At 34.9% G+C, this 11,161-nt stretch overlaps 1 protein-coding gene across 3 annotated transcripts in view; it reads left to right on the top strand.

The window, feature by feature from the left end:
* The first annotated feature begins 55 nt into the window (after window positions 1–55).
* LOC149941013 (uncharacterized) overlaps window positions 56–11,161 on the top strand; it is a 59,938-nt gene continuing 48,832 nt past the window's right edge. Inside the window, exons 1-2 of one of the 3 annotated variants that reach the window (XM_090178066.1) lie at window positions 56–73; window positions 771–855. The gene's annotated coding sequence lies outside the window, so the exon portion shown is untranslated. Of the gene's footprint in view, window positions 74–319; window positions 338–756; window positions 856–11,161 lie in introns of those variants that run through there. The other 2 variants (XM_090178067.1, XM_090178065.1) reach the window with 2 other exon arrangements.

Below are 11,161 nucleotides of genomic sequence, written 5' to 3'. Positions count from 1 at the left end.
AAAAGATGTTTCTTTGAATTTTCACCAAAGTTTCCGATTATTGCTTTTTGAGAAATCCTCGTATTTCGTAGAGGTAGTAGTAACGGTAGTTTAAAAATTACGAGGAAAACGTATTTTCTAATTTATGACGTTTCACATTTGTAATTTCCAAGAATTATTCATTAATACCAAAAGATGAAGATTTACCCCAAAATCTAAAGTTCAAAGTTAAGCTATTTTAAATAGCAATATTTTTCTTTTCCATTAGAAGTAAAAATGTATGGCAAATTAATCAATTTCGCGAAATTTAAATTTTTTGCCTTCTTTATGCATATATTTCAGCTAATAATAACAACAGGTAGGCTAAAATAGTTTTAATTTTGAAGTTAAATTATAAACAGAAAAGTAAAAATGCATGCCTTAGCATCCCCGAAACTGTCTGCTATTCCTTGCAGACGAAATTTAAATTTACGCGGGAAGTAGCTACTGCCATCTACTAGTTCTTCACTTGGTTTAAATTTGCTATTTTCATTAATAACATTCAAATTAATACATTTGAATACATAAATAAGAGTAGTATTTAGAACGTGAATAATAATTAAAACATAGTTATTCTTAATATAATCTGAAAAGTGCTACAACCACAATACCTAGATGGCAGTAGCTGTTCCACGAAGAATTGCGCGTTCTTCTCCGGCGGTCACTTTATTTCTGACCAGCGAGCCGAAGCCGTTGGTCAATGCCTCTCAAATAAAATCACAATTAGAAATTAGTCGAATTTAATATTTCAGTCTAATTGATTCTGTACCATTCTCGGTTGGCGAAACTGACACGCGGGTCAACTTTCGAGTTCAAGGTCAAAATGTCACTGTAACCGTAAGTATTAACTGATCATTGTTAGTTGTAAATTTTAATTTACTCGTAAACTTTGATGGAAACCGAAAGTTCTTAAAGCTAAATTACCAAATAGTACCACTATCACGCGACACAATGTTATTCGTGCATTTTCCTATTAAGTATTTTCCCCCAAAATGGCGGCTATAGCCAAAGATACTGTGGTGGACCTTGGTACTACTATACTATCGATAATAATGAGCATTCAATATTAGGAATGGCCAAGCTTACTAAAATGTTAATATTACGATACGAGGTGAGTTTGGGGTTGATAGTTCTTTAGAACTATTTTTAAGGCTTTCTACGCGTAACAATCCTGTAAATATGAACGTTATTGGGGGGGGGCGTGTTGTAGCCCTTATTGCTAACGTCGAAGAAAAACACGGTTATACCCAAATTCATCGTGAAAAATTCCGTAAAATTGTTGAGCAAAGCGTCCGTTGAGGTTTCGCAATATACCCAAAATTGGCTTTTTGGCCTACGCGTGACTTTACATGAGAAGCGAGTTGATTTAGGGACAACGTGATTCGGAATTTGCCGTAGAGAATAGAAGCGTATAAAATTCTTATGTTTTAGAGCATATTGGGGCCCATTGATTCTACAGCTCACCCCCTGGAGGCGCTTGTTTCTCTCTCCCCCTCATTCCTACCATGATTAGGTCTATTTTTGTAAAGGGGATGAGAGGGGAAAAAGCCTAATAGACCAAAAAATCATTAGTTTAGGCTGCAACGAAGTCTTTAAAAAAGAATTCACGTTGTACGTGCCAAACTCCCTAACACAAAATTGAATTCGCTTTTTGGGTGGGGTGACGGCTCTGGCTAGCTAGGGGAAAAAAACTATTGGAATGCCGTATTCAGCAATATTGTATTAAAAAAATATGCAGTAGACTTATTTTTTAGCGTAATTTTACGAAAATTTACTTGGATATAGTTCAACTCTATGAATTAAAATGTTGCAGGACATTTCGATTCGGCTCAGTAGTCTTCGTTTAAATTATAATTAAATAATTATCGTTAAAAAAAAGATATTCGTATCTTTCGCCGATGTTCGTTGAAATGCTACACATCTTTCGCCGATGTTCGTAAAAATGCTACACATCTTTCGCCGATGTTCGTTGAAATGCTACACATCTTTCGCCGATGTTCGTAGAAATGCTACACATCTTTCGCCGAGGTTCGTAGAAATGTTACATATCTTTCGCCGAGGTTCGTAGAAATGCTACATATCTTTCGCCGAGATTCGTAGAAATGCTACATATCTTTCGCCGATGTTCGTAGAAATGCTACATATCTTTCGCCGATGTTCGTAGAAATGCTACATATCTTTCGCCGATGTTCGTAGAAATGCTACATATCTTTCGCCGATGTTCGTAGAAATGCTACATATCTTTCGCCGATGTTCGTAGAAATGCTACATATCTTTCGCTGAGGTTCGTAGAAATGCTACATATCTTTCGCCGATGTTCGTAGAAATGCTACAAATTTAATATATACAAAACGATGATAGAATTACCAACCCAATTAATTGTAATTTACTTACAATCAATGGCAAATATAAATATAATATTAATTAATTAATAAGTATCAATTGTACAACAATGGTTAGTTTAATCAAAGGGGTCGACGGGTAAAGTTTACGTACCGTCTTAAACTAAGAAAAATAATAGTCTAGAACTGGCACATCATTTTGATGAAAACGAGAAAAGTACAGCTTGAACCTCTCGATTAGGCTGTAGGTTTTCGAAGTAGACGCTTCAAACGAGCTTTTAGCGTGCAATGGGGATCTTTTCCCGTAAGAGGGATGGGGGAAGCATCCCTTTTTTCCAGAGAAAGCATCTGGTTGATTTCTCACTATAAATCTCCCTTTTCTCTCGCGCGTTGGGTACGGTTATACCCTGGCGAATTCTTATCTGTTATTTTCCTGCGTTTTTATCGTATTTATTAGGCTACGCGATGCTTTTTCTAAACAGGCACCTAACCCCCCCCTTCCCTCTTCGTTTTATTTCGATGTAATGGGAAGACGCGCGTTTCTTTCATTATCGTTTATTGCAACGTGTTACGCTCTAGTTTAGGTCCAAAGTAGTATTTTTACTTTTATTAAAGTTGAGTTTCTTGGGAAACATTGTGTTTAGCAAAATCTTGTGGTTTTCGTTTCACTCGCAAGTGTAAGTTTTTTACTTTGGTTTCTTAAGGGCACCGCTAGGGGGAATCACGGTGGTTATTTACCGCGGTAAAGTGGAAAACGCGAAGAAATGCTTAAATAAACCACGGACTGTAAATTTACAGTCCATGAATAAACTGAAGTAGGAACTTGGAATTCGACCAGTTGAGCCCAATCTTACAGCGCCATCTAGACTAATTTTTTAATTTTTTTTTAACAGGATAGCCACAGACCAAGGAAAGTTGGAGAATATATTAATAGGCCTAAAATGGCGAGGAAAAGTCAGGGAATTACAAGATTTTTTTTTTAAAGGTAATTTAAATTTAACTGGAAAAAGTGAGATTTGTAAATTGGATTACGTGGAAAATAAGCAGAAAAAGTCAGGGAATTTGAATCATATAATAGTGTGGCAACCCTGTTTAAGTAGTGGGTTTTCGTCTGCTCGTTATTTCTCCTAGGTTTATCGCTATTGGCGACCGAAACGAGTCTAGGTGGCGTAACGGTGCTAGCGACTCCGAGGTAGTGTCTATGATCAGAAGAACGTTATTTTCTTAAATTAACTGATCAAAATATAAGCAAACGATGCAAAAATTATATTAAAATACAAGTATCATTATTTATAGAGTTAAATTTACGAATAACGATAAAGAAATATTAATAGCGTATGCTTTAGCCGCTACCTATCTAGGTTTCATTGACGAACCAAAGGAGGCGTAGCGATAGTTTTCGGTCACGAATATAACGCGTCCTAAAAGAAATCGGTAGAAAAACTTACAAGTTCGCTCGTTAGATGGCTCTGGGTGTCTGATTGCAACCGAACGCTTACAGTAGTAAAAAAATTCCCCGAATGACAGACATTATTTAGGTTTTATTTTCTAGTTAAAATAACTAATTACGTCGTCTATAAAGATATGAATCTCCGCCCCTTCCCCCTCGTTCTCTATATATTTCTCAACCGATATTTTCGAGCTGTATATATATTATTAGTCTACGTAGCATATTTCCGGTGTGGTTAAGAAGTATTTCCGTTACGCGTGGTTTTTTATCCCTCTCCTAACATCCTTATTAAAATTACATAATATACAATATCGAACAAAGTGTTTGTTGTTCTACGACTTGTCAGGTTTAACCATAATAGCCGGGCAGAAAAAAACTAGTTATTCAAATCCTCGCCGTTTTCAATATTTACTTTTGGTAGGTGCGTTCTTTCTAAATTCTCACTCCCGGTAACAAAAAAATTCAATATTGCCTTTTCGATTTAACAAAATGTTTGTTGACTCATACGTACGAACCCCCCGTCGAGAGAAGTGAAAGTAATAGGCGTTAGTTTATTCGACAAAGAATTTTGGTCCTAACGCGTGATGCGAAGGAAAATTTATGAGAGTTAGTTACGGATAAATTAGTTTTTAAGATCAACGATTTTTTTTAATGTTAAATTGTAAAATACTAAATATGTCCTTTACCTTTTTGGAAACCAGTAATGTTGGTACTTTTATCAAAAGTAACGTAATTCATATAAGTAGGACAATGAACGACTGTTAATTATCGTTGGCCAAATTTCTGATGGGTTCGGTGCTTCCACTTTGACAATCTCATTTCTCCCTCTGTCGGTTCTAATAAATCCCTTTCTATCCCTTTCACAATTTTTTAACTAAAACAATAAGATTTATAATTTTTAGGCCTTATATAAAGAAAAAAATTTTCTTAGAAAGATTTTAAAATCTATGACACACTTCCGAATCCCAGTTAATTTCATTCTTGTATTCCAATAAAGGTAGATACGCGGTATTTGAAGTACTAGACCAAAATATTTCTAGCGAAAATTAGGAAAATTCCCAAAATCCTTAATTTTCGAGAAAAAAAAATATTTTTCCCTTTTTCCCTCTCTTCCAAAAGAAAATCCCGAATAAGGGATAAAATCCCTCAAAGTGGAAGCACTGGATGGGTTTAACCCGGCCACCTGTTTAAAGGCATTAAAAGTCGCTAGACGGTTTAGGCCTAAGGTGGTGCCTTGGGTATTAGCGATAGTTGATTATTAATACGACCGAAAATTGTTATCACACTCGAAAATAGTCATCTTCAGAAACCAAGATGGTCATTATAAAGAGTAAAGGTTAATATTTGATAAATTAAAAAATCGATTTGATTTTATTGATTTTTAACGTTTTAGGGCTCTTTGTCTTGACATATTGATTAAAAATGCGAATGCATCGTTAACGTAAATCGCATTCCAAAATAATCTTAATTAAATTTGTTATTAATTTTTTGGGGTTTTATTGATTTTTAATGTTTTATGACTTTTGGTCTTGACAAATTGATTAAAAATTCGCGTGCAGCGTTAACTTAAATCGCATTTTAAATTAATCTTAATTAAATTGAATTTATAATTAAATTAAATTTAAGTTAGTTTACTCCGAATTGACATTGCTAGAAAACCGACTATTGTAAAATAAATTGAAATATAATTAATTATTTAAATCAATGATTTTAATATTTTTTTAAATAACTTGATTCTAATCTAAAGTTACAGTAAAATTAAAAATAAAGTAAAAATTTCAAATTATCTGGTGTCGGCTCAGTCGATGTAATATTAATTTCCATTTTCTCATTCATAATTTCGCCATTATATTTATAAAAGTAAATATTTTTAACATAAATAGTATCCTAATAATATCATTCTAAGTCGCCAAAAATACTATAACTACGGAATTTACATAAGAGTATTTGTCCGGGGGGTGTAAATCGAACTGGTGTTATTATTCTCCACTGTGTCGGGCTTCTCGGTAACTATCAGGCCGAATTCCCTCCTCCTCGAATTTGGGTTTCCTCTCCGTGTTCGGGACACGCGCGACGAGGAGGCAGCTGTACCGGAAACCGGAAGTGGTAAGGCCAAATGGTTCACCAACGGCTGCCCTCTCCAGCCCATCTCGCGGCGCCGCCGGTGGCTGACTTGGCCGAAATACACTCCTTACCCCCCCCCCCTCAAAGGTAGATTTTTTTACCTGAGGGGGCTAGTTGCTAGGTTATAGGCCGACGGAATGGGAGGCGAGGGGGTCAAGGGGCAGAAGCGTTGCTTGTTCCGTACGGACCTCGGAAACCCTCTACAGACCCAGAGACCCTCAGTCCCCATTATTTATTTTTTTTTGTAAAAAAAATATTGGGCACGCGCCCCTTACCGTTGTTGTAAAAGCCGTATTTTGATTTTGGGTCTCCCCCTGCGCCTTTGTATCTAGGTTTATTTTTACTCAAAATTACCGATATATTTCGCTTCCTATCGGAAAATATTACAGTGGAAATTAAAACGCCAAAATTTCATATTTAATAGACTTATAGAAACATTTTCTGATTCCTTATAATTAAGTTATCTACAGTGGAATTTAAAAAGTATCAGCTAAGCTAATACGGTACCAAGGAAACACAGGCCTTAGTCAATTAGTGTCTAATTGCTAATATTTCAAAATAAATAGATTCATGGAAATATTTCAGGTGACTTATAAATTAAATTATCTACCGGAAATATTAGAGGAATTACTGCCAAAATTTCATATTAAATAAATAAAAATGGAAGTTGAATTACTTAGAAAATCCAATTTTTCGCTAATTTCTTTTTGTCGTGTTTATTATTTTTGGTTTTCGTTTTATGCTTAAATTTTAAGTTTTATGTTGAAAGAAGACTTAGAAAAGGCTAATTTCTTAGAGCTGTAAAATAAATTATAATTCTTAATTATTATATTAAGATTAATAATGAATAATGATAATGTGACAGAAATAATTACGCCATTTACCGATAACAATTGTATTTAAATTTAATTTAATTTTAATTCACTGTCTTTTAAATAATGATTTATTTTGCGGGTGAAACTTCTTTCTGCGAATGAATGAATGAATATTTTAATTACCTTCCAAAAAATACAATGGTCCCTTTTAAAACAGGGAGAAGTTCATATGACTCGCAGGTACCGAGTAGGTTAAAATTTAAAACTAAAATTTTAAAATACCAAAAATATATACACACATATTTACAAAAAAAATATTAATTATTAATTACTTAGTCAATTAATTTAATTGGGAAGTACAGCAAGATGTGCTTGTCTAACCAAACGCGGGTTTCCCCAATTTTGAAGTAAGTTTTTTGCGGTTTTTTGTTTGGTTTATTAGGTTTTAGTCTATGGTAGATTCTGGGTCTAGAGCTTAGGCATCTTGAAAAAGGCCGTTTCCGCCACTGTGCTTCGGTGCGTCGCTGGGAAGCCCCCTTTGGGGGAATTGAGCAGGATGCTCTTCCGGGTGATTTATGATGGCTTTTAAGCGGAGTAGAGTGAGCGTGTTTTGTGCAATCGCGTTTTGCGGATAAAAACTATGTTTTTCTCCCAAAAATAATGTAGAAAGTGGAGGCCACTATCTTAAATAGCTTTGTAGTCGTACTTTGTAAACCCATTAGGAATTTTTTTTCCCAAAACAATAGCCGAGAAATTGATAACCAGAGCAGCCCTTGCTTGTTTTTATTCGTATGTGTTATAGATGATCCCACTTACCAAAAAAGCAGATGGCGAGTTGCGGAGCTCTATTAAAAACAACTACAATCCCGTTGTAAAATAATCGCAGTCTTGGGCTGTTTTTTTTTTGGGGGGAATCTGCCTAACTCAATATCGTTTTAAGATTTTGCAAGCTAAAGAGTTTTATTTATAGAAGCAGAAACTTCGTTGAAGTCGGATTCGAACTTGATTGTGTTTTAGTAATTTTACGAAATTATTTCCAATATTTTCATTGAATTAATTTATTAATTATTTTGAAAAGTAATAAATGTTTCAAATCTTGAGAAATCTTTAAAAACGTGTAAAATCTTGAGAAATCTTTAAAAACGACTAAAAATCTTTAAAAACGACTAAAAATCTTTAAAAACGACTAAAAATCTTTAAAAACGACTAAAAATCTTTAAAAACGACTAAAAATCTTTAAAAACGACTTTAAATCTTTAAAAACGACTAAAATTTGTAATTTAATTGGTACATTTCTTATTCTTCGGTTCATTTTTCGTTTGTCTTGAACGTTTGATGAGATTCAGAGCCAGTGAAGTTATGTATATTCGAACGTCGATTTTAAAGCGGAAACGTAGTGCATTTCTTTGGAGGGAAAGTTTCTGGTTTGGCTCATTTTTAACTTGAAAACTTTGAAAAAGTCTTTTTGTTTCTGTTTTTATCGGAAAGAACTGTCGACTCTTCTCGAGGGTACTTCTTCTTGCTAGTTTTATCTTCTTTCGTCTTTCTAGTTTTAAAAAGAAAGTTAGTTTAGTCTCGAGTGAAAAGTACGAGCGGAAAATATTTCGGTAAAAGCAACTTCTATAATTACGTCCAAAAGAGCCTACGTTATAGATTTCAAGACTTCTCAATATTAGATATTCTACACTTAAATTCGAGGCGTCGCAAATTTTGAGAAACAGATTTTAAGATTTCTTGTGCATTTCTGGTTTTTACACACAATCCCATGGGATTTGTGTGTATTAGTTTGCATGTACTGTGTTCGCGCTATTTCTCGCGGTACGTTAGAGGTACTAAGCCACATGATATGTCAATCGATTGTAAATATCATGCCAACGCCGGCATGGTTAACATTTGTGAGATCGGGGCCCAGGAAGTGGGGCATTTGCCCATTTTTCTGTATTTTTTGGTGAATTTCACCTAAAATCTACATATAATTTGCAACCAAGTCGCTCTTAATTAAAAAAAATATTTTTAGTTAGTACTGATCATTTCTGAACTACGTTTCCGGTTGCTTTAAATAAATTAATTTTAAGTGAGATTTCACGCACTGCTGTCATATTTGAATTTCGTGCCAATTGATACAGGCGCCATCTTACACGTTCGCGTTTCGCTTTCTTTTTTCCAAAACCAGGTAACTCGAAAAATTCGGTTTGTCTAAAAATTAATTTCAATTAACGTGTTCGCAAGAGGATTTGAAATTTGTTCAAATTTAAATTGAATATTTAAAATATAGTTAATACATCGGGGGGATTCTGTGTACTTCAAGTCCGTGACATCTTGTTTTTAGACTTATTTTGAGAGACCTTTGATCAGATTTCGGTACGTTTAAGTTAATTTAAAGGTTTCTAAAATTATTTTTTCTTAAGTGTACGGAATTTTTACGAATGTCTAAAATTTGTCTAAAAATTGTTTCTTATTGATTGGGATTGGATCAAATGATTTATTGTATTGATTTTTCTATGGATAATTATCTAAATTTGTGTTATTTAAAGAATAGTTTATGAAGAATTATTATTATTTAATCAATTTTTATAAAGTATTTATGAAAAAGAAAAAACCTCGTGAATTGCAATAATTTAGTTTTAAATATAATCTTTCTCGTACTTCCCCCCTAATTTTGCATTGGATTCTACCTGTGGGTGGAGATTCCGCCGAATTGGTTTGGTAAAAGTACCAAAATAGGTTTTAAAAAATAAACTTCTATATGATTATTAGCTTAAATTTAATAAATTTATTATACATATTAGTCTTTAAAAATTAAAACATTTGTTTTAGGTAAAATTATGATACTAAATTATATAAAACTTTGAAATTGTAATTAAAATCAAATAAAAAAAATCAATAAAAATCCGATTTAAATAAAAAAAATCGATTTATTTGATTTTTTCAAATTAAAAAATTGCCAACCCTGATGTTTATATTTTTGCGAGGGTGAGTACCAAAAATCGTGGACGATGAGACACCCGCTGAATAGGAACTAATTTTGTAAAACATTTATTCATCCGCGACAAGCTTTAAATATAGCGGCGTAACGAATTTAATTTCAAGCAAATTCTTTATTCAGGAGTTATATAAAAAGAACGAGACCGTCCTCGACCTTCTCAGTTTCGTGAAACATCCCGAAGTCGACAAAAAACGGCTTAAGATATCGTGTAATGTCTAAAACTTGTAAAAACAAAAAAACAAGTCTGACTCGAAATAGAGCAGACGGCTCCTACAGCGGTCGTTCTACGCTACTTCCTAACGTCAACCGGCGGTACTATTCCGTCGATATGAAGCGGTACGCGTTAGGAAGCGACGGGGAACGTCAATGTCGAAATAGAGGAGCCGCGCGATCGAAACAAAATTTTTTGGCATGTGAGAAAAAGGTTCGGGCTGCAGTCAGCTGATTCTCACGGAGTTACTAAGTCACCGGGACTCTTTCTTCTGGCGGATCCCGACGCCGAATTTCAGAGAGACTAGCTATAAAAAAACAAAAGGAGGACTTGAATCGAAAATGGGAGAGTTAGAATGAGTTTTTTTTTCTACGCGCGGGGTTTTGGCTAACTAGGGTGAACTTAATCTCTCTTGGGTGCTGGCATGGGTGCAGCCTTCTCTCTCTCTCTCTCTTTTGCTATTTTGGACCCCGCTTACAAAAAACAAGATGGCACAGCCACAATAGTAGCCACTTCACATTATTATTCGTGATTTTGCCCCTTGGATTAAAAATCTCGGTTCAGCACTGACACCAATCGAATTATGCCTGAATTAAATTTATATCGAGTGCCGTTGAAGAGAATTCGTCGCTTCCCGGGGACCTATACGGACCTAGCTTCCACTGTATTATTCACCTTCACCACCACCAACGCATACATCAGGTGCGAAAATGACAGCCTCTTCCCTCTATACTAGAGGAAGAGGCTAAAAACGTGTATCGGAAAGAAAAGACAAAATTAGGAAGTCCCAGACGACGTCAAATTCGTCTCAGTCTGATCTACTTTTTTTCCGAAGATATACAGTGTGCTGCGTTGGCCTAGCGCTTTCTCCGCAATACGCGGGTGTTTTGTAAGGTTGTTAGGGCAATGAGAGCTATCCTTATCTCTTCCCCCTGTGATTTGATAGTTTATCCCCCCCCCCTTACTACGCAACTGACTCGACTTCCCCTTGGTTTCCTCAAATGTTCAATACATCCGTGTTTTGCGGGAGAACACGGGTTGGTCCAAGGGGCTACGCGGTCTTTGGATTAACACGGATTGAATTTGGATAGTGAATGACTATTAAGCTCTTCATTCCAAAAGTTTGGTCCATTCGCGATTGATAAATATATCACCTCTTTATCAAACTGAATAGTTTCGTAGTTTAATTTTTAATTTGCCCGAATAACAGTGCGA

This window comes from Leiobunum rupestre, chromosome 6, assembly GCF_980474605.1.
Source record: "Leiobunum rupestre chromosome 6, qqLeiRupe1.1.hap1, whole genome shotgun sequence".
NCBI lineage: Eukaryota > Metazoa > Arthropoda > Arachnida > Opiliones > Sclerosomatidae > Leiobunum > Leiobunum rupestre.
Note: the sequence above shows the minus strand (reverse complement) of the source record. Positions and strands in the feature narration are given on the sequence as shown.